This window comes from Anser anser (genome assembly GCF_964211835.1).
Source record: "Anser anser genome assembly, chromosome: 4".
NCBI classification, from domain to species: Eukaryota; Metazoa; Chordata; class Aves; order Anseriformes; family Anatidae; genus Anser; species Anser anser.
Window position 1 is genome coordinate 50,626,323 of NC_139724.1, and position 24,628 is coordinate 50,650,950.

General features: G+C 41.3%; 1 protein-coding gene across 6 annotated transcripts in view; it reads left to right on the forward strand.

Annotated features, from left to right (window-relative positions):
* LNX1 (ligand of numb-protein X 1) overlaps window positions 1-24,628 on the forward strand; it is a 149,956-nt gene that overhangs the window by 22,885 nt on the left and 102,443 nt on the right. Inside the window, exon 1 of one of the 6 annotated variants that reach the window (XM_083835397.1) lies at window positions 19,111-19,320. The exons of 4 other annotated variants lie outside the window; for them this stretch is intronic. The gene's annotated coding sequence lies outside the window, so the exon portion shown is untranslated. Of the gene's footprint in view, window positions 1-19,110; window positions 19,321-24,628 lie in introns of those variants that run through there. One more of the 6 variants, XM_083835387.1, reaches the window with a different exon arrangement.

Genomic DNA, 24,628 nt, shown 5'->3' on the forward strand with positions numbered 1-24,628 from the left:
TTTCTTCAATTGCAAAAAATAAAATAGCTATTTTGGTTGCAAAGTTTAAAGGGTAGAAGAAGGAACAAATAACTCTTCTGATGAGTTCTGATATAAATTATTGAACTATATTTAATTAATATTTTATTTTGCTGCTGCTGCTTTATTGCCAGCCCAGAGCAGGTGCTCACAAGTTTCTCTCTTACTGATTTCTTAAGCATCATCCATTTTTTTCATATCACTTGTCTCTTTTTTTCCCCTCAGAAGGAACTGTCCTATAACAGCCACATAGATAATTCTAAAATATTTTTTACCTAACTATATCTTTGTTTAATTTGTAAAATTTCAGTTTCTTTTAAATACAAGAAGAACAACGAATGACAATTTTAAAAGCAAAATAACTATTTCTCAGCAGGCAGCTAAGAGCTTGTTTTGGGCAGCACAATAATAATAACGCATTATTTTGGGTGGTTTTGATTTGTCTGGATCAGGTGACCTTTCTACAGCTGCTTATTATTATTATTAGTAGTAGTAATAATATATATTTTTTCCTTCTCATCTGGGCTATTCTTTGTGGGAAAAGATTGTTTTCCTTTGGTTCATGACTTTGAAAAGTTATCCTGCAGTCAGACATCCTAAGGATGGCACGGTAAATAAAATCAGTGGGTCAGATCGATGAGGTGTTGCATTACCCGTCTGACCCACCCAGTGTTATTGTGTTTTGAGGAGTGCTCACAAACATGGGTCAGCACAAAAATTTTGTGCAGATTTGAAAGCAAACAAACAAAACAAACAAAGAAACAAAGACCTAAAATCTTTCATTTTATGTTCAAGGAAGCTGAGATGTAGTTCAGGGAAGGGTTCCGTCCCGGTCAAGGCCATCCATGGTGCGAACTCTGTGAAGGCCCTCCCTCTGCATACATGTGAGTGACCTGGATTAAACCTCTGAGCTGAACTGGGATTGTGGGAGAGGAAATTATGACTCTGCAGGTGGCTTCTCAGCTTCTGCTCTCTCCGTAAGTTAGAAAAGTTTCTGAAAACATTCCAAATTTCAAATAGGAAAGCCAGAAATAGGGACTTCCAGGAAAGACAAATCCCTGGTTTAGTACACTAAGGTCGCTGACCCCCCGGTGCCATGAAGCACCACTGCCCGGGGACTGTGCTGGAGAGCTGTTGGTGACCCGTTGATCCCTGATCATGGCACCAAGATATCTCAGCAACCTTGGGCAAAGCCTTAGCCTTCACTCAAATACTTTCTTATCCAGAGTTCATCCACTTTTGACAACAAACATTGCTATTTTCTTTTTTTTTTTTTCATCTCTTCAGAAAATGACGTTCCTGAAATATCCATGAAGAGCTCTGTTAAAATATTAACACCTGGAGAAACGTGGGGCTCATTTGCACAGACAGGCTATGAGTTTGGGACAGGCTCCTGAGCTGGCTCACAGCTTCAGCTCACTGCAGGATCATGTCACCCCCACACAGGAGGATTTTTTCTGAACTTCAGACCCATCTCTTTCTTTACACCGTTGTTTATCTTCAGTGCTGGATGCAGAGCAGTGGCGATAAATCACTGAAACCACTGGTATTTTGTAATTATATCAGGGCATCCTTGCTGCACGATGTACTTACATCTTGCGAATAGCTAATCGCTGCTCAAACTGACAGCAGGTCAAAAGTGCACGGCAGCCATCCCAGGGCTTTAAAAATAAATAAATAGGCGATTCTGTTGACTCTGGTGTGGAGAAATGCACATCTGAACTCCCTGATGTGTGCAGGAGGTGTTTCTTAGCTTACCAGAAGGAAAATTTTGGACGAACTTCCTGTGGTGACGCATCTCCCATCAGAGCTTAGCAGATAATAACAGGGAAGGAGGCTGTGACTTGGGATTAGTGCCATACGTGTAGGGTCCTGTCTCGGTGGGACTTGTTGCATTAGTGATGCAGCGAAAAACTTCAGCAGCCCGGAGCAAGAAACACTGCAATACTCAAATTTCAGTGAGAAGAAAAAGAAGAAAAAAATGAGGAAAGCAATCTTTTTACACTGGATATTTATTTCTCTCTGTGGATAGGTGTCACAAAGCAAGCAGAGCAGCAAGAAAGCAGCAAACAAGTGTAAAGATGGGGAGAGGCAGGTGGTGCAAGCAAGAGAGGAGGAAGCCAAATCTAGTCCCAAGGCTCTGCAATGGCTTTGAGAGTGGCCACGAAGCAGTGGCCCTGCAGATGAGCTCCCCAAATTTGCAGTGCAATGGGTCCTTCGTGGGCTATGGGGAGGTGAGGGCTCTTCTCAGCAGCCTCTGCTCCCAGCTTTGAAGGCTGGGTGCAACCAGAACAGCCCATAAAGCAGCAAGTGGGTGGGAGTAGGAGGCTGTAAGGAGCCATTAACTGCTGGAAATGGGTTGAGTCAGAAAATAATGAAATGCCATAATGAGAGACAGCCAAAACTCCCAGGAAGTAGGAGCGTGGTAAAAAATGTGGGCGCTTCCTCTGAAGAAAAGCAGTGAAAGGCTCGCTGCCTTCGATAGGAAGGAAAACATACTTCACCGAGGTGGTGGTTAGGTTATGCAGCAGGTCTTTTCCACCTCTGATTCCTGACATCAAACAACCAGGCACGTTGAGTATAATTAAACATACCAGCAGGCACCACTTACCCCAGGGCGTGCCTTGGCTGCTCTGCTCTCAGCAGCGTGATGCAATTGCCTCCATTAGGCACAGCTCTGTGAGCACGAGCATCACTGACTCATCAGGGGTTGTCTACCTGTCCGGCCACTCACAGGCTCAATTAAACAGTCACAGAGCAAAACACGGGGCCGATTGGCACTGCGACGTGCCGTGGCAGACTGACGCATGGAATTGCTGTGAATAAGCTGGGAAAGGTGCCTGGCCAGGACCATGGGGTGTGTGGTGGCATCTTCCTGTGTCTGCACATCAAGAGCTGGTGCTAGATGTTGCTCCAGCACTTCAGTGGCAAAATCAGGCTTAGGACAAAAACATTGTTTTCTCTATTAAAAAAAAAAAAAAAAGATAAAGAAAAAAAAGAAAGAAAAAAAGAGAGAGTGGAAGTGTTGATGTGTGCTATATACAGTCCTCTTTAGAAGTCTGATCTCTGCTTTCTCTGCATTCAGTGCTGGTCTTTATCAGCATCATTTTTAATGCTGCACACTTGGACTGATGCATGGCAAAGATCCCCAGAGCAATGTAGGGGATGGTGTTAAGACTCTTGCCTAATACTTGAGACGCCTTGGTTTTATTCCCTGCTCTGATGGTCTAATCCCAGATTCATCCCAGCTAAATTTAGGCACTTAGCAGCTCTGCCTGATGTAGCAGATTTTCTTCCTTTCCGGAGGAGGCAGGGATGATGCTGGGCTGTGGTCCCTCTGTGCCTCTGGGGACGGGGCTGAGGAGCTCAGGGAAGGACTGGGAGCATATAAAAAGACTGGAGAAGAAGAGGCACCACTCCCTGGCACTGAAGTGGAGGACTACCCATCAGGTAAAAGCCATCAGTTTTCATCTCGAAAGTAGGAGAAGTAGACCTTATGTCGGAAGGAAAGTGTTAAGGGTTGCCAGGCATGGTGATGCTACAGGAACAGGGAGCAGGGCAGGGAACTTCTATTAGAGACCAGCTCGAGTCTCTTTCTTCATGTGTCAGTGCTGTGTACCAAGTGACTCTGCAGGATTTGAACAGTGATAGACTTTCCTTATGGACTTGTCACTCCAAAACCTGGTGTCTCCCTAACCATTTAAAAGCAAGGTGACAGGCAAGCCACTGTCTTTCTCTCGACCTCTGGAAGAGATTGGGAGGATAGGGTGAGCTGTGAAGAGGGAAAAGAAGTGTTTACAAAGATGCCAGCAACAGCACTGCACATTAGCATACACTTGCAAGTACCCTCATGAAAGAGAATAAATGGTAAATTGGCAGATGTCGTGACAACTACTTTTCACAGGTGCATGTGAGGGTTAGAGCAGCTATGGGATTTCAGGGACTGTCGTATGTGGCTACTTGTCATCATCAGGCTATGTAGAGGAGAAATCACTGGATTCCTGTAAGTAGACGTTAATGTAATGCAGCTGACTTCTTTTTTTCTCCTTTTTTTTTCTTTTTTCATTCTGGAGTGCACACCAAGTATGTTATTACATGACTGTGGTAAAGAGCAGTGGACTCTTAATGACTATAACAAATTCATCCTTACAAAAGCTCTATGAGTAGTAGCATTATTATTAATGTTGGCAAAAGTCTTCAAAGGTGAAGCATGCAGTAAATGCAAGGTGTTTACATTAGCATTCCAGGCATTTGATAATGAACAGCTCCGCAGGGACACGCTCACTCCCACCACCTCCTCTGGAGCGTGTCACAGTACAAATGGGGAATGGACAAAGTCTCCCATTGATCCTGAGGCTGAATTTTAGGAAACATTGGCCCTGAAATGTAGCTTTGTTGTGGCTGTTGATGCTGCTGGTGTCCTCCATTTCTGCAATAGGAAGCCTGGGGTTTGCAATGCATCTTATCATTCATCTTGTAGTGGACTTTGGGTTTACTAAGCAAAATAGCTTTATGGAAAACAAATTACAGGAAGGTGTCTCTTTCCTGAAAAGCTGTCGTTCCAAATAGGAAAGACTAAAAGGAAAGATGTGCAAAAGAGTGGAAAAATTAAACATGCCTGGCATCTTCATTTGGCAGACCTGGAATCCAGAAACCTTGCCAGAAGGCTGGCTGTCTTCTTCTCACACTGTCACCATTCTGTTTCTCTACATTTTCTTTTTTTTTAACCATTTGGTAATTTCTTTCCCATTCCAGTGATGAGTTGCCTAAAAGTCTGCCTGTTGGCTTGAGAGTAAAACCAGATTCAGAAGAAAGTTTAGACTTAGTGACACAGCGTGTGAAACTTCCCACTAGCCCTGTCCCTGTGGCAGCTGATGAAGTTTCCATCCCAGGGGAGAGCTGTGCTTTGAGCAGCCACAGGAGGTGTTGCCAAGTTCCTGAATTTCAGCGTTTTCCCCTGAAGGCCAAACCAGACACATCTTCCTTCAGACTGACAGGTAGGGCAGGCATCCTGCTAGTCAGTGCCAGCTGCTGTCCAGTCACCCCACCAGGCAGCCGCATCCTGAACACTTCACAGGGCTTTGACTTGGTCACTTAATTGGGGAGAGGTGTGGGTTAAAATTAACCCTAACATTCCTGAGCCTGCCTGCGATTTTTGAAATAAAGACGCCTTGGGGAGCTCTGTGTTGTGGATGTTGAGATTAGTCCTGGAACAGAGGAAGCAGGGGGTAGGGGGCAAACACCTGAGAAATCCCTCTTCAATAGCAGTGAGTCCGCATGGTTTTGAGTGAGTTGTGATATTTGTAATGATTCTGAACAGGTCACTCTGCTGTCCTTGTCCCTGCTGTGGGACGGGAGTTCCCTAAATCTTTTCTTAAAGGTGGGAGAAAATAGGTTGCCTAGGCCTGGGGTGAACTGCTGAGAAAACCTTGATGGGTTGCAGGTGGGAGCAGATGTCTTCTTTCATCAGGGCATCTGCTGGCCCAGGTGGGCTGGTGTGCTCCTCCTCAGCCCCTGCTCTGCCAACCTGCAGGAAACAAACACACCAGGACCTATGAAAAGCAACCTGAAAACACAGTAAGGGTATTTCTGCTTTGTTTATGTACTCAGGAGCTCCCAAGGTGGTCAGAAGTGCTGATGGGGAAGTTTGGACGTGATTCAAGGGGAGCTCAGGGAGTTTCAGTCCAGGGTGAGAATGGCACCAGAGCAGGGAAGGGTCAGCCTGTGAGCAAAGGTGTGTGCTGAAAAACTCCGAGCAAGACCTCAGCTTCTGAAAAATGGAGGCAAGCTGAGGATTATAAGCGTTTCCGTGGGAAACAATGCCCTCCAGCTCTGACACGTGCTCTGTGACATATAATGGGCTGGTAGCTCACCAAGCTCTGTGGAATGTTCTCCATCACCAGGGGCTTTTGAAACCATGAGCTGATTTTTCACTAAAAGAGATGTATATAGTTCAAATAGGTATTAATTCAGGGATGTCCTCTGGCCTGTGCAATGAAAGATATCAAGCTACATAGTTGTGTTAGTCCTTCTTTTGATTCATAAATATATTAACATTTTTTCCAAATAGCATGTTTGCTGGACATTTTTTACAGATCAAAAAAGATGTTCCACACGATATTAAAGATTTGCTTCTGTGATCATATAAGAAAGAAGCTTACACAGATTTTTGAATGGGGAATGCATGTTTTGTAAAATACAGCTAGCACCCTTCCCAGTTTGTGAACTGGTTTTCAATTTCAGATACTTAATAAGAGGAATCTTTGGTTATATTTTGGGTAGAATTCATAGATTACAAACTTATTGTGATCCATTTTATTGCAGCAAGATTCTTTCCAGAAATGTGATACTATGTGTTGCTGTTTTGTGACTGGGACATGTGGTAACTCTACTTCAAGAACTAGTCAATGCCAGATTCCACAATACATTTCTACGTTGTCATCCATATAAAGGAAAATCAGAAACATCTGTCCTTTTCTTCTTTTTTTTTATTCATTAAAAAGAAATGTTACAAGCACAAACTAGTATATGTAGTAGAAGTTGGTGCACAATAGTAGAATAAAGACAGTCATGTGGAAATGTATTATGGGGTTTATTAATCAAAAAGACTAATCATTAACCATTATTTACTAGTAATAAACATTGATGTTTAATAATTTGCAACTTTTTAGGAGTCATCATGGCTCATTTTGTGACCATGTGTCTATGTGGAAGGTTATAATCAGTTTCCAGTTACTGAAATCAGTTGCAAAAATTGAACTGAAGGTAGAAGAATATTTTTACCTTTCCAGAAGATTGTAGCTGTGTTTTTAAGTATTCACTCCAATGTGTTTGTAATTATTCACTCCAATCGCATATTTTAGAAATTCTTTTTCTTTATGTTTATACTTACTGTGTGTCATTCTTCGGAATCAGCTTGGGCCAGGTATCTGTTTGCCAGGACACATACTTCCCTCCTGTCCATATCTGTCATACCATAGACAGTTGCAGCCAGTGAGAGCAGCTTCAGCATTATTGTAGAGAAAACTGTTTCAGGACCTAAAAGATAAAATTGGAAGGATATTAACATTTGATTAACTAAGGAAAATCTAATGCATTTTGCTTGAGGAACAGCAGACAGGACAAGCTGCTTTTTGGACCTTGTTTGACACAAATTTTCAATGAGCTTGTAAGCCCTCCTCTGAATGAAGTTGCTGTCACTTTTACCATGCTGGGGTATGTCAGCTCTGTGGGGAAATTTTAGCAGTGTTCTTACCATGGGTACTTGGAAAACATCCCTTTATGTCTCAATTTTCTGTATTCCTATAGATTAGGAATAATCTCTCCCTCTCTCTCTCACCCTTCATAATTCATATGAGATCACTTGCCCTGAGTGTTGCAGTTCTTTATTTTTGGTAAACATCATGCATTTTTGGCAGACTCCGTTGTCTGATAATATAACAAGAATATACCAGCAATATTTCTTTAGATTAATAAACCTCAGGACTGAAAGAGTTAGGGCCGAATGAAGTATTTTAGTTCAAACTTCTTCAATGAACCTAGGCAGCAGCTGAATATACTTCAGAAAGCATCATAGTAAATCATTTGTACTGGGGAAAGATAGGATATAGTTTTAAAAGCCTTCATATTGCCTTAAAAAATCAACAAAATATTTTATAACTAAGAATGACTTTGTTTCACATTTGAACATGAATATTCCACCTTTGTGACTGAAAATTTTTTAGTTTGCTGAAATTTTGAAAAATAACTTTATTTTTTAACCAGAACTGCCAACATACCAGATAGTCAGCCGTTTGCATCACTCTTTGGCCTAATATCTATATAATTGTCAAAATTATAAGAAAGTATATAATTGCAATGATGCTAAAATGTATTCTATGTCTTGTTACCAGTTTTGCCCAAGTTGGGTTTGTCCTCTCTGATACTTGTTCCCATGTGATTTTTTCATGACCTTTCTGCCCTTGCATATGCTCCTGTAACTGAAGTGTAGGACACAGTGCTACAGGCTTTTGTAAAAACCAAAAAGGTGATGTTAATCAAAAAGTATTAGTCAGATTCAACAGAGAAAAGGTGCACTGGTGCCCATCAGACAACAGTGTACGTGCAGCTGCTAGCTCAGAAAATCCGTAAGCCACAGCTTGCTTATGGGGAATTTCCACTTTATATATGTTCTGTCCCGACCCTACTGCTCCATGCTCAGGTGCCCTCTACTTGGCGGTGTGTGGAGATTGCCCAAGGTGGCGTGGCATTTCCTTCACTCTTATAGCAATTTTTGTTGTCACTGATCATGACAGGAACAGACAAATAGAAACTGAGCAGTTTTAGCAGTTTCATGAAGATTAAACAAGACAGGAATGCCAAGAGTATGCAAGCTTTATTTTTTTTTATCAATGCAGTCTTTATGGTGTTGGAACAGTTGTGCCTTTGTTCGGGTAGTGCTGTTTTTTGGAAGATGAGTGACTAAGAGACCATTGATTTTTTTCCCTTTTTCCCCAAATCTCATATGTGTCCTTTGCCTGGCATGTGTATCTCTGAAGTGTAAAAATAGTGCACTACTTTGCTTTTTGCATATTTGAAGAGCAAAAAGGGAGCTAGGGAAGAAAAAGTACTGGGATATAGCTAGATTTATCCCAAGGCCCAGCAAGTGAGGCTATTCCTAAATGATGTCAGGGAGGCTCAGTGCTCAGTTTCAAAGCCTCCAACTATGAGACACATGTTGACAAAGGATGAGGTGATTTCCAGGTAGCAGGTAGCAACTGCTGTGAGAGCAATGGTGACAGGAGTGCTGGTGGTGGAAACAGTCTCTGCACAGGTTGTTACCACCACTGTGCTTGGTAGACATCTGCAGTAGGTCCCACGGGGAGAAAGAGAAGGGGAGGTGGAAGAAAGCAGTGAATGACTGCCACTCTGCTCTGTTTGGTCATGTCTTTTTTTGTTGTTGTTGTTGTTTTGTTGTTGTTCAGTTCAACTTTCAGTAGTAACAGCCCAGACTTTGCAAGACAAATTGCTTATTGTTTCTCTCCTGTAATCCACTACGGGATTTCTGATTGGGAATACACAGCCTGACTTTCTGAAATGTGCATTGTGCATCCAGGCTTTGGCTGTGACGGACTCGAGTTCTGAGTCACATATAACATGGGGAGGGAGGGAAAGCAGTGGGGCTTGACATAAAAATTAGTAAGTTTTGTTTAAGGGCAGACAGAGATTGTTACATAGCCTTGATAAAAACGTGAATGATATAGTTCACCATGAAGGAGCATGCAAAAGATGAGCATGCCACTGAATGGATGCAGCACTGGGAGCAGGGGACTGTGGGTGTGATTTTGAAGGAAAAGCTTTGGAAATTGTTGTCCATCATGAGTTACATGTGAGCCAATGGTGCTGTGTTGCTGTGGTCTGCATGTCCAGGAGAATAGTCTGTGATATAAGGTGCTCTTTGAGTTTAGTCTGGGATTTAGAAAATATGACTTCCACATATTGCCAGTATTAATACATTAAGAAAAACTTTTTTGTGTTCAAGTATTAGTTTAAAGAAATAAAAATATGACTGGAAATTTCCTTTAGAAAAAAAATCTGTCTCAAGTTTATATGGCCACATAGTGAGAAGAAGCATGGCATCTTTAGAACGACCCAAATTGAAAGGTATCCTTTTGTGTGCAGTAAAGAAATTAACTGAATTGAATTTGATCAGGTAGGACTTATTCAAGCAGTTGTTACAAAACTTTGCATGAATATAAACACATCACATTTATGAAAAAAAAAAAAAAAAAGATAAAATGTATTTCAGCTTGGATATTGTTCAAGATCTGGTCTATACCCATGGAAGCGGGTGGGTGGCCTGACTGTCAGAGGCCTAAAATGTAGGGTCAGCAAAGGTGATCTACATTATTTTAAATCATTGCACATGCAGTGTGGAAATTTATTTCAGAATTCTTTATACCATAATGAAAGACAAAAATTTAGTTCTGGTTGTTTCAATTTCAGCATAATATTTTACTGGTTGTGGTATCACTTTAAAGCTCAGCCAGTGGCTTTAATTCATCACATGAAAGCTGACTAATCTTTATGTATATTTGTGATTATTGTAGCAGGCATACAATAACTTTGTGTTTAATAACAATCTGTTCCTTTATTTATTTTATTTAAAGATAGGCTGAATCTTGCAGGCCAGGTTTGAGTAACAATAAAAACCTTTGCAGTTCTCATGCATATCCAGTATCTTACAGAAACACAGAAAAGGTACAGGAGAGAGACACAACCATGTGCAGACTCGCAGAAGTAAACAAACCTTAGAATTTTTACCTGAGAACTAAAAGAAAAACTGTCATGCTTCTGGCTTATCATTCAAAAGATTGAGTGAAATTTCCTGGAAATCCATAAGAGAAGCCTCCCGAATGGGGAAACGTAAGAAGAGAAAAGGGGAGAGTAAGAAAAAAACTAACATGAGTTAACAGAGATCTCTTGAGCAGTTGACATAGACATGAGGTCCTGAATGAATTCAGACCTGGTGCCCGAGGAATATAAAGCCAGATTGTGCAAGGTGCTTCTGAAAATAAGGTTACTTCTTTCCTCTCCAAAATCACTTGGCACCTTCCACACTGGCTGAAATCCTGCCAGTTTTTCTCTCTTTCTTTCCTTTGTGATTACTATATCTACTTCCCCAAACTTGAATGAATCAAGGAGAGATGTCTTGGTGACCAAATCTCGTGCAGCTTTCTTATTACCTATTTAAATGTGGCCAGAGGAGGGAAGGGAGTAGGATTTGCATTCAGCAAATGAGCTCAAGCTCACAAGCCCTTATTTTACTCCTTCTTTATTTGGAGCTGCGTAAGAAGGGTGATTTATTTGCAAATGAATTACTTTAATAATAGGTTTTGAGTTGCACAGAACATGGACTATCTTGACCCCATTTCTGCAGCTGTAAAAGTAAGAGCGTGGGTGTGGTTGCTGGTAGCTGGCCAGGATGATACAGTTCAAGGGGGTGGATAAAATAACATTTACACTTACAGTAACTGCTTAAAAATGTAATTGAATTCTGCCAAATCCTTCATGTTCGTTCGGGGAATCCAGCTCTTTAGGGCTGCCAATACTTGACTCTTCTTACCCTCATTTGCTGCAAGTTCTCTCTTCCTCCCAGATGCATCTTGCTGCAATAACCTCCTCGCGGACTGCGAGGTTCCTCCAGCTTTGCTCTGCAAGTGGTGGGATGCTCCTAGTCCATCACTCTGCCTGAGCAAGCAGGGGCTCAGCCTGGCCCATAAGACTCAGCAGGGAGGAGGAACGAAATCCCAGAGGAAGTGTTCCACTTACAGCTCTGTTTGTGCTGCAGCAAGGGCTCCTAGGCCAGCAAGGGCAGGCAACTGTTGGATCCTTGAGGAAGCATGTGGTGGTGAAGGCAGAGACCTGGAAGCCTGTGCTCGTCCTTCTGAGCTTGAATTGCAGAAGTGCTCCCAAGCAATGGTAGCCATGGGTACCAGGCATCCTGTCTGACAGAGACCTCAGATGAGGTCTTGACCACTTTGCAGTCTCACAGCTGCCTTTTAAAAGTAGCCAAGTGTTGATTAAAATAGCCCGGTCATTCCAGCTGGAATAAGTACTCTTGGTCTCCCTGTGTCCTTCCTATGACAGCACCCAGTTTGAGGACACAGGGTGGTTGATTCACAGGGACCATTGAACCATCTGTCTGCCCTGTTTACCTCAGGACATCATACTTCATCCTCTTTGGCTATAATATGTTCTTTCAGGTCAGCAGATAGGGTTCAATACACAGGAGATTTGGTGTCAACTCTTTGGTGTCTCATTCATGTGGCTAATTACCTTCACTCAGCAAAATAAATAAATAAATAAAAATTAAGCTTTCTACTTTGAATTTGGCAAGGATTTTCAGACTTAAAATCTGGCAGTACCTCACTGCAGTGACAAGATTTGTGATCTTGTCCTTTTTTCTGTTAGCTTCCCATACCTAACAAATTTGGAATATTTCACTGATTTCAAGCAAATTTGGAAGCTGTTAGAAGTCTCAGGGAAGAAATTTCCTACAAGCTGATGAAAAACTTGACCTGGGTAGAGGAGAGAGACTCAGAGCAGGGAGAGCTCAGACATTATACTCTCTGTTCAGAAACACAGAGTATTTGCAGCGACTGCCATTTCATGTCTAACACAGGGGTCATAAGGGTCATAAGAGACATTGAGACTAGGGGGAGATTTCCTGTGGTTTTGTTTCCCTCAAGACCCTTTCCAGAAATAAATAAATAAATAAAAATCTGTTGTTCGTGGAACATTTTCTTTTTTTATATAAATTAAATTGGTTTTAATTCTTTAAACTTTTTCATCAATGGCATTTTCTTCTGCCCTGATGTCCTCTGTGTCTTTCTTGTCTTTCTTTGTTATCTTCTCCAGATTTTTCAGCACCTAAAGTATAAGTATCAGGTTGTAGGTAGAAATCTATTACTGACCTTAACAGTGCCATATTCACATCCTTACTTTCTCTTCTCTTCAAAACCATCTGGCTTATCTTGCTTCAGCTTTGAAATGTGAGTGTTTCTTGTCATGAACCGCAACTCATCTCTGTAGCTGATAATTGCTAATCTAGTGCCTACCCTGTCCTGCAGACTGAGGTTGGGTTTTCTGTTTCCACAGGCATGCTTGGCACTCATCACGCTATCCCTGGTATCTCATATGGGGTTGTCCAGATCATTCTGTATGACCACCAAGATCTTCTTAGTTAGTACTGAAATTAACCTTTAGTCATCTATAGCCTCAACTGACAATTATTTTGTATTTGCTTCTGCTAATGTAAAATACTATGGTACATCATTTCAACGGGGCACACAAAGCACCCTGATATAGAGAGAGCTTTCTCCCTTTGGAAAGTAAAAAAAAAAAATATACACTGGATCATATACAAGAGATGTCAGTTACATCACTGATGAACTGTTTATATGATAGCACTGCAGACAGAATAATAACCTTTTGGAAGAAATCTGTTTGGTTTCCGCAATCTAGTGATCTTCAATAATTCTGTAGTGAGAAAGAAGATGGTGACTTGCCTGAGGTCCTGCATAGAAAATATGGTCATGGCTGTCCTCAGAAATGCAGATTTTACAATCATATAGCTTTACATTTAATTTCATTTTGAATTGCATTTCCTTTATCAGAAGAATATTCTTTAAAAACTGTGTAGATAAGAAAATCCTCACAGAACAAACTTATATTGTTTTTTCCTTTAAAAGTCCTCAAGTTCCGCAGTTCTTATGGGGAACTCAGGCAATCATTTTTAAAGGAAATTCATTATAAAAAATCTTCAACACCTTTTCATAGGGTATGAGTATTTTATCTTCAAAAGTTTTTATTAAATCCTTGACCGAATTTAAACGTTTCAGACAATGAAACCCCATTCAGTATCAGCCTAGCATTTATAGAATCATGCATCCAAAAATCTGGAAGAGATTGAATAAACCATGCCCCAATCTTTAGTATTTGTAAGTGTGTTTGATCAGGCTGTTGAAGGAAACTTGAGATTATAAAATTGTTTAGACATTCAAATCAGTGAAAATTAATTGTGAGGAAATTTTCCTATGCCCATTCACCAAACAAATTCTATCCACAAAATTTGCCTAAGGTATCATTTGAAGCAAGCATTTACGAGTATATTGTTTTAATTAGGAGATGGCAGTTTCAAATACAACTTTTGAATCCAATCCAAGATTTTCAGTGTACACAAAGTATTTCCATAACAGACTTTTAAATATTTGAGCTTCAACTCTGGTTTGATGAGCTGTTCTAGTCTGGGGCTAGTAAACAAGTCTAGAACTTGCTGAATTTCTCCCAGCAGATAAATCATCATCCACTTACTTTTAACCTTGCCTGGATCCGTCAGTCTGTCCTGCAATCTTTATCTCCAGGATAGCAGACAACGCAGCCATTTCATGTGAACATGGAAGGATTTTCAGTTGTAGCAATAACATTAAAGTGAGCTTTTGGGGAAAAATCCTCCTCATAGCAATAAAAGGGGTCAACTTCCCTGCAGGTAAATTTTCCCAGCAGTATGCATTGATATATCACCTCTGCCGAATTTTAATAGGGATGGAGTGCCTGGTTTTGCATGTAGTAAAGATGTTTGATCTACATCCAGAACATGGATCTGTTTTTTTTAGCTTCCCAACATGCAACAGCTGTACAGGTAAGAGCAAAATAGTGTGTGCGTGGACACAGGGCAGCATGGAAATGCCAGCTTTTTTGATTACGTTGCCCGTGGATTTCAATGGTCAGAAAAGATTGTTTCCTCCAGATGGAACATTTTTCCAGTTGCTAAGAGGATATGTGGACATCTGAACATGAAATCATTCCTTGATGTGCTTGGCCTGTAACAATTTGTGCTATTCAGAGAGAGAAGTTTTTTATTTTTTTTTCCATATTTTTGGTTGGTTTTGCTCATTTCAAAACTTCTTTTTCTTCTTGTGTTCTTCTCTTGACTTTATCACCCCAACACACCTTAATATTTTCAACTTAAATTATACTTTGCATTCAATACCACCTTTACCATAAAGAAAAAAGCTTTCTTAATGCTATACCAGACAAGATGTCTATTGGTTTTGAGAAGCTCTGTATTCCCCAGGACTTGCAGATTTTTTTATTTCAGAAGGGTCAAAAGAGGGTCTCATGTGCAAAAAACACCAGATGCGTTCCTGTGAGCATGGCAGATACATCTTGCATCTTTATCCACAAACATTTTTGAACAAAAACGTGCTAGGATGCCATCCTAGGAGCCACCAGCTCTCTCCCTCTAGTCAGGAGCTTCTGGTCCCTTCTGCTTTTCTTGGCACCCATACCAATACCTGAAGCCTATGTGCTATCCCTGAAGATGTTATGATGATGATCACTCCACCAAAATGCAGATGAGTTTTGATGCACAACAGGCTGGGGAAAAAAAAAAAAAGAAGAGTCTAATGAGACAAATCCAATATCATATGTCTGGAGGTGGGTAGCAAAGAGAGATGGAGAGGGAGGCAGGGAGGGAGGGAGGGAGGAAGGGGGTTATCTGAGCTGCAAGAAGAGCTGAGAAACCAAAGCTGAGTCAGAAGTTACTGGCCGAGCCGCCTCCAAGTTTCACAGACTTTTTCGCAGCAGCAGTGGGCAGCAAGGCTGACCTTGCAAATCGTGCAAAGTCTCGTCTGAGCAGTGAGTCTTGCTGGCAGTGGAAGACACTGCTGGTTAGTCTTACTCCGGCTGACAGGATCACTGCTGCACTGACTTCTTGTAGTTGTAGCGAAGTCCTTTCATCCCAGTAAGATTAGCTCTCTGGTGGGCTGGGTTTCTCTTCTTGGTGTTCTTTGTGTGAACATCAGAAAGGTTTGCCCTTGGTTTTTCATTGCAGTACTGCCAGCCTGGTTGTTACACGGCACTTTTAAAGAGCTATTTAAAATCTCAGCTGACTAAAAAGGAAGGGGGGGGGGGAGGCCTGTTTCATATTTCCCCACACAAAATATTATGTTTATCCTTCACTAGATAAAAAAACATAAAATCTTTGTTTTAATGTGGGTTGATTCTAGCAGGGGAATTATTTGGATTTCCAAATTTACAAAGCATTCTTCCTGAGTGGTTAACTGTTCCCATATTTGTAAAAAATGGAGGGGAGAGGAAATTACCAAAGAGGTTTTGAAAATTACCCTGGACATTAATGTTTTTTTTCTGTTTGGTTTTTCTTGTTCTAATTCTAATAAAGGTTTCTCAAGTCACACTGCTGTGCCACTCTCTTCTAAATGTCTGCTTTGGAAATAAGAACAATGTTGGGAACAGTTGCATGGTGTTGGTCTGTTTTGCATTACAAAATGTTTTTGTATCATAAAGCTCTGAACCAGGTCTTTACCTTCATCATTAAACATGAAGGGATAGAAACTCAGCTGGCCTAACTTGGCTTAGCTCCATGAATTTCACTGCTGTGGACAAGTTAAAGACTTCACCCTTTGCAATAAGATTCCTCCTTACAAGATTTATTTGCTTTGGTTATGTAAATAATCCCTGAAATACAAAAATAATTGTATTGGTTCAGCCTCTGCTAACTCACGGGAGAAATCCAGCGCGAGGCAAGATGCAAAAGCCATCAGCGCCCCAGCCGCAGCAGTCTGCGAGGGGCAGGACAGCACCGTGCCATGTAGCTCTGGGATGGCTGTAAGCAAAGTTCAACATCTGCTGAAGGAATGCGCAGGTAATTTAAGCACAGGGCTCTGTCCCCAGCTCCTGGCCACCCCAGCAGAGGTAGTCTGCTGGCTAGGCGTAGTGGGGACCCCCGTGATGATTGCAGCGGTGGTGGTGCCTGGATCCGTCCAAAGCGTGCTGGTGCAGCAGCAGCAGGGTCACGTTGTGCATGGCCCCAAACCAAGGCAGCTTGCTCCTAGAAACATTCTGCTAGGAAAATCTACTGATTTATTTATGAGGTTATACCAACCAGCAATGCAGTGTTGGCTAAAAATAACCGAGGGCAAGCCTTGCAGGCTGGTGGCCACCACCTTGGTCATTTTGTCAGAGCTGGAGCTTGATTTTGATTCCTGCTCTGCAGCTCTATATGCTGAAGGAGTGCCATATTTTTAGAGAAATGAAAGTAGCAGAAGTCAAGGAGAGAAGCAATAAGTCCCTGAATACTTAGCTTGACATTTACTCATGCCATTAGGACCCTTCAGAAATCTCCCCTAAACTTTCTCATGCACTTACCCACACAGAAACCTGGGGTGCTCTTCTATATAGCACACTTCCCTTATGGGACCTATTAATTTACTGCTGGCTTCTGCAGGATATTTTTTTTTTTGTCCTGTTCTATCTTTCTTTGAAACCCAGCCCAGCTGGGTTGCAGTAGCACCAAGAGTCCCAGCAGAGAGCTGTAGAGCAGTCCTGAGGAACTGGGGTCTCTGCTGAATGGCTGGAGGTGGTGCAGGCATGAAGTCCTGGAGCGAGTGGACAGATGCTCAGACTTTATAACAGAAAAGGAGAAAACATGAAAAGTCATTATTTGGGAAGTCTGGCAAACCTACTGTGAGGCTCTTTGGAAGGGATGAGGTGGTGGCTGCAGAGGTTGTTGTTCCATGAGCTAAACCAAGGAGGCAGGAAGCTCCCGTCAAATTGGTTTGTGGTAGAGTCCTCAAAGTGAGTTTCCACCTCATCCTGTCCTTTCCTAGCAAAGAAGAAAAATGTGCATCCTTTTAAGTGGTAATTTGGAAAAAATATAAGCAAAGTCTGTGTAAGCACGCACTGTAGAAGTGCTGCCTCTTTTTGGCTCGGGGTGTCTGTTTTTCTATGCATGGGCTTCTGCGCTGTCAGCAGGGGAAACACACCCTGCTCAGGATAAAATCCAGCCTGAAGTCAGAAAAAAAGGAAGGCAGTTTAGGAATGTACCCATCAATCTCAATGGCACGGTCATTCTGACACTTGATATGGAGATTTTCTGATACGTGCTGTAAATAATTCATGCTCAAAAGTGACTGCATAGGCTGGTAGTTCCAGCCACCAGCCAAGGTCTTCTACTTTTCTATAACTGTGGTCTTTCTCCAAGATACAGAAGTACTGTTTTTTCACAGCTAATATGTATGTATAACATATATAACTATATTTTTTGTTTGTTTGTTTTTTAAAGGTTTGTGGAAGTAGTTATATTCCTATATCAGGAAATGAACTACACTGGCATGGTCCGAACAGTGAGGTAGCCGTGCTTCTCTCATGCTCAGGGCAGCGCAGTGGGTGGGAGAAGCCCTTGTACCTGCGGGAAGAGCCCTGAGCAAGAGCTGGGCCAGGCTGGGGACCGGCATCAGGAAGGGGATCATTAGGTGACATCTGTAGGAGGCACTGGAGTCTATCTAATTCCACCTCATCATGCCTGATTTGCTGCTGCTCTCTTGTGCACGCAGTGGTGTGTTTTTCTGAGGAGCTTGGACTGCAGGCTTTTTCCTTCTTGGATTCCAATCTACCTGAGAGCAGCTCAAGCTTCCCTTTTTCAGATCCCAGGTCCTCTTCTCCTGCACCTCAAAGCACTGCACTTGCGTGCACAAGGTTGGCAATGGTATTTGCTTTCTTCCAACCTGCTAAGTGCAGAAACTTGTGGAATTACAACAGCTGAAAGAAGGAAACCAGGGCAGCACTGACACTGATGGGTATTCCTGTGAGCAAGGCCCATGGCTGCTACCTTACTTACTGTACCTGGCAGCACTTGGACAACTTTGCTTTCAAATTGCACGCTTGAGATTAACAGAAACTGTGTAAGTGCTCTGTGCAAGCTTAAAGCACCGCACCATATGGCGTGTGACAGGATTTAAAACCCAAGAGCTGCTTACCTTGTTCCTGAGATACTTTTTAATTAGTGCATTGATTTTCTTTTTGCATTTCAGTGCTGGGTTTGTTTTTAAAAACGGCCCAAATATGGAACCCATTGACTAGATAAGCCAGAATCTGTTTGCAGTTGATGGAAGGAGGTAGTTGAAAGGGCTGGATTTTCTTCCTTTCATTACCAAGCTCTTTCAGATAAGGCAGTATCTTCTTAAAAGCTCTTTAAGTAAATAACCAAATAAGACATTTTAAATGAAGGACTTCATAGAAAATCTTGAGAGAGCCTTGTTCTCTTTCCTTTCAATTAACCCTGTAGAGTTCACCACAAAAGTAACCTGGTTTGATGTAGCTGCTCGGAGAACAAGGCACAGATGTGCAAGCACAGCCACTTCTCTCACGTATGCACGTGCAAACCCACAATCGCACAGGGAGTCTGCAGGCAAAAGAAGCCTGTTATGACAGTATAGGAGCACAGGTTTTTGGTCAGAGGACTCTCCACTTTTGATTCCTATGTGTCTTCTCTGTGGCTTAGGGAACTAGTTTCCCGGCTTATTTATATAAGGGACTTCAGTAAAGAGCTCACAAAATTAATTCAGACAATTTACTGCCTTGTTCTGCAGAACAAATGGACTCAATGGATTTTTATTTTAGCTCAAGCTCTTTTTCAAGTCTGACCAAATAGTTTGGGAATGTCGAGTTCTACGTATGAAACGTTGGTTGTGACCAATTAGAAGTGCATAATACTTTTTCTGTTCCTATTTTGGATGAACTTATTAACAGGGCAAGGGCAGTCTTGTAGGTCTCTGAATGTCTGGATGTCAGCATATATTAATTTGTAGTTCTCTCACATCACCATGACCATGGAAACATGGACTAAGTCTAGTCTGCACATTTCTTTTACCAACATTGTTTCATGACGAAGAACTCTACTGAAGATGCAGCTCTGAGGTCCTTATGTTAGCTTGGCTTCTTTTCCTTCTCCACACAGGGGTAAGTTCTACTGCTAAAAGCTTTATAACTGTGCCTACAATCTCTCAAGAGCTCTCTCTAATGGTCCATACAGCCTGGCACCCTATGTTCAGAAATGGGTAGTAACAAAGGGCATTGGAGGGGGTAAAACAATGGTGCATAGAGTACCACAAGGCACCTTCAAAAATCTCTCCAGGTTTGGGAATTCTGAGCCACAGGCTGCATATAAGCTGTTACCTCTAGGATCTATAGAAGACTAAAACTCTGTGGTTCTGATTAGTTAATATTTTGATCAAGGTGGGCTTTGGACCTTTTGGAGCGGTTGGAAATGTATTTCCTTGTGTTGAATTTAAGCCTTGCTGCCTGGTAATGTGATTGATTGATGGCTATTTCCTCTGTGTTAAGGAAAAGGGAATAATCATCCCCTGTTCCTTTTCCCTATGTCTTTCGTGCTTTGATAGACCTTCATTATGTCTCCTGTGCTGTCCTGGTATCTCTTGTAGCCTCCTTCAGGAAAAAGAAAAAGAAAATCTGAATATATACATAGACAAATGCAGTGAGAGAAAATTTTCTTCCTTAAATAATTTTTAATATTTCATACCGCCTCTGCAGAGCCCTGTGTTGACATTTTCTCCATGACCCTAACATCTTTTTTTTTTTCCTAAGAAGTGATGGCTACTTTAGAGCTTGTTACAGGCACAGTTAGGGTAATTTTCTCCCTCTGATTTCTCTGATCTTTTTTCCTGTTGATATTTGTGAATTTTCTGTCAACAGTTTAATAAATGTATTTGAGAAGTTCATGATCTTCATTAAGAAGTTCTTGGTCTGCAGATTGTTGCAACTTTATGAGCGAAGATAAAATACAGAACATGTGTTGGATTAATTATGCAAACTACCCAATCGAGCTACAAATTGGCACATAATTTAGGACTGACTCAAGCACAATAGATTGCTAGTTGCATAATTTATGATGCTAGTGGAATTGTTTAATGCAGCTACTAACCACAGAGGGAGCATAGAGTTTAAACTCTCTTCTGACAAATCTGTGTGCACCTGAGAGAAATATGGTCTTTAAACAGCGCTAAAGAAACAGGACCTGGAATATTTGAATGTGTGTAGAGAGAAATCTTGTGGGGCATGGCTGTGTTGCTGAGCCATAATTGGCTCCAAATGCATAACGTAGGGGAAAAAAAATCAGCTTCTAACTTTTAGCAAAATTTGTTTTTGTTTTTGTTTTTTTTTTCTCACATTTACACACAACAGTTTGAGCCCTAAATACAAAGTAATTTAAATGAATATCGACTATTGAACCATGGGTTTTTACATGTAGTTCTGCATACAGAGAAGCAGTTATTAGGCTGAGGAGCTGCCTGAAATAGTTGAAGCTGCACGCTTCACCGCCGCCAGGTTAATCTGTGCCACTCACCGTGCATGTGCAAGAATTCACCAGGCTTTGTTGCAAAAGTTATTGCAGTGACCTTGCAAGTAGCCAATTAACTCTACTTAAATACTTACTAATGGGCAGAGAACAAGCGTAGTGCAAACTAACGCTGAATCTTCAAATGCTGTTTTGCCAATAATTAGGCTCAGGGCTCCAAGCACTGACCTGCTGTTACAGTTTGCCTGAAAACCCTGACATTTTTTCCCTGACAAAGGTGCTATTGAATGTGGGGCTGTCATGGCAGAGCTGCAGTTGCATTCATTGACAGCATACCCGGGGGTAAGAGACTTGAATATATACAAGGTGTAGAAAATACTTAATTTACTTGTTAAATCAGTTCCCTATGCTGTTTCACATCAGCACAATTCTTTGCCAGCTGCTACTGTAGGTCCTGCTAAAGCTTCAGGGAAACGGTTTTGTTTTGCTCCTGTTTTTACAGGTTGGATGTTAATTTTTGGCATGTTTCAGACAGTTCATATAGAAATCCCTGGAAATGAGCAGGAAGGAGCCTGTGTGAGCTGACCTGAGCTAGTAGGTGAGCACAAGCTGCTCTTCTTCATCTTCTAAGTGCGGAAACAGAAACAACCCAGTGCTGCTTTCATTTATATGTCTAGCACCAGACCTAGGGAAAAAAAAAAAAAAGTAAAGCATTTTTAATCTTCCTTGGATAGGAGGTGTGTGCCCAGGCTTTCTGGTTCAATATATCACAGTAGGGGCAGGCTGTATGTAACACATATCTTTTCAAAGTTGTATGACCTGCTTTTCTGGCTGCCTATTTTGCTTTGCGTCTATGACGAGTGAAGGACAAACTTCCCTTAACATGTGAAACCATCCCAGAATAGAGACACATTCATCTTCAAAGCCAATACAGAGAGCTGACACAGTTAGTCCATACATGCATGCAGCAATAAAAAGCCAAGAACAGAGACAAGAGGCTTAGACACAGTCGTGGTTGAGTTATTATTAGTTAAAGACTCCAAAATTTGGCTTAGAAATCTCTGCGCTACCAGCTTTCTGTGTTTGTGGGCAAATCATGTACTTTCCATGTAGCAAGTTCCTTCTTTGTAGAGAAAGGCTTTAATTTGCTTCCTTTTCTGTGCTTTCTTTTACTGTGTGTTTTCACATTGTTTGCATATAGTGACTGCTTAGGATAAATACATTTTATGTCAACACAAGCCTTGTGCTTAATTATATATGTAATCTAGTTGCCTAGACTGTGAAAAGCTTTCAGGAAAACGCATTGTGATATCATAACAGAAAAAATAAATACCTGTAAATTCTCAATTTTCCTATCATTTCCAGATGTTTCTTGATTTATATCTATGTAACCATTTTACTTGTAAAGTAGCCCAAAAAAGGTGGACAAGTACAATGTTCTCATCCTTGGTACTTACAGGCAAAAATAATTTCAACCAGTCAGTCAGGAACATGTTTGTCTTTCAGCATCTGAAACCAAACCCTTTCAAACAGATTACATGCCAAAGTTGCTCAGACATTGCTGCCAGGCTTTGAACCACTGGAGTTGGACCTTCATTTCTAAAACCTTCCCGTTTTGGGGACGTTGTTCCAGTATGGACAGGCAAAGCTGGGAGCAGGATGCTCTTTGTCTCTCTTTAGAACCAGATGACCAGGAGGGAAACCTGCTTTCAAAAGCAAAAATTAGTGGAGATGAAAACTTCTTTGCCGCAGAGTGTGCTAACTGGCTCCCAAATCATTGTTTCAAATCTGCTCAGGAATAAAGACTCACTTAGCTTGGATTCACATACTTTAGCTCATTGTAAAGATAGCAGCTGTCTTTATTTAGCTTAAATTTAGTTGTGGATCCAAGCTAACCTGAATAGTGTTTGCAAGGTTGGATCCACCATTCTTCTGTAACTTAATCCACACCCTGTGCTTCAGGAGAGCAACGCATCAAACACACCACCAGGGTGGCCTCATCTGCTTATTACCAATTAAATACCCCTGAAGTCTATTGAAAGAGTTACTATGATTTTTTTTATTATTTTTTTCCCCTAAAAGATTGGATTGGAGGAAAAAATAAAAAACACAGGAAGAACATTTCACAAAAGCAATGTTCCATCCATGTGTTTGCATTTACTAACAAAAATAACATTTATGATGACAGTGACATAGATCCAATTGCAGAGGTTGGAAAATAGTTTACAAATAAATATTTGGTTTTGTTAAAAAAAAAAAGTTAGATTTCTGTTCAAGCTATTGTTCTAGGAAACTTTAAGAATAAATTAAAACTATTAAACACTTTCCCTTGTCTTTCAGTTTGTTAACATCATCTGAGAGGAATTCCAGCAGTCATTGTTTCTGAAAACTAAAAAATAAAGATAAAACATATTTGAAAATATTAAGATACCTTTTTTGCTTGATGAAAACTAACATTTATTTTAATTGAAATGTGATTAAAATTAATTATAATCTAATTAAAATTCATTAACTCGGGTAATTAAAATTTTGATTATATGCATCAATACTTTACATGCATTGCCTGATGAATGAAAGACAAACGTGGCATTACAAAGAGATAACTCAATCCCCATGGTGTGTTGAAACAGCTCTGCAAGTGCATATGCAGACATTCGGTCAGGTCTAGCAGTAGCCTGTTGTGCTGACACAGAGCCCTCAGGTGTCTTGCTGTTGTGAATTGTCTCATTTTCAGCTGTTTTCCTGTCTGGGAGCATGTTCTGCAATGTCAAAGTAGCTTGCTGGGCCTGATCCACTCCCCCTCTACAGAGCTGCTTCTCCACAGGGGAGGCGATCAGCTTGGGTGGCCATGGGTGAGAAGGAAGAAGAGAAAAAGGAGACATAAGCTATGCAAACAAACACAATAAATGAGAGATAGTATGTTTTAGAAGAGTGTGCATTAAGGTGGAGAAGAAATGGACGTATCCAGCAGGCAGAAAGAGGCAGGGAGGGATGATCATGTCCCAGCGAGAGCCCCATATGCTCCAGATAGCCACCTCATGTAGTGCAGAGGACGGTCTGCCCCTCTGCAGCTGTGGGGTCGATTCAGGAGCGGCCCTGGTAGGCTGCAGGGGAAGCTACAGCCAGCTGTGCTCCGCCTGGGAGAGGAGCACTGCGACATGATGTAAGGGCCCTGCGGGCGAGCGCGGTAACCAGCAAACACGGGAGATTCCTCAGGGCTCCTGTTGTTGACAGGTCTAGCTAGAGCATAAGGGAATGTGTTGTTATTCCAGGAAGCCTTAATGATTTTAGCAGTTGGCTTCCAAGGAACCTGTTTTTTTTTTCATTTTTTTTATTTTTCTGCATAATAATTGCAGCTTTCCTGGGACGTTATGAATACATTAGATATGCTTTGATAAATTGTTTAAGGTTTGATTTAAGCTGTCTTTCTTTTTACTCTAGTGTGATCCATTGCTTAATTCCAAATATTCCACTTTCCCATAGCAATTAGAAGATTTTTGTGTAGCATCTGTGTAATCTTATACAAGTGCCTAGAGCCAGACTGCTAAGTCTGCTCCGTTTCCTCTAAACAAAGGTTTCTTCCTGTGGAGAAAGGAACTGCTTTTGCTTTCACTGTGGATAAGAAAGGTGGGGGGAGATACACATCAACATGTATACATCCCATTTACACATAATGCTATATAAAACGTGTGTTCCTGAATATATGATAAAAGAACATGTGTATATTGCCAGATACTCGAAGTCTGGGTATAAATTCTGTTTTCCTTCATGTGTTTTTGTGGTGTGTCATATGTGTCTGCGGTAGATACAGTCATAGAATTGGCCCAGCCTGTACTTTGTGTTGTTGTCACACCGATGTTTTTTCGGCATTTCTTGCAAATGTTCCAGACTAGCTCTGAAATTCGGGGAAATTTGTTATGGTAGATTGCTCTTAGTGTTAGCATTTTTAGG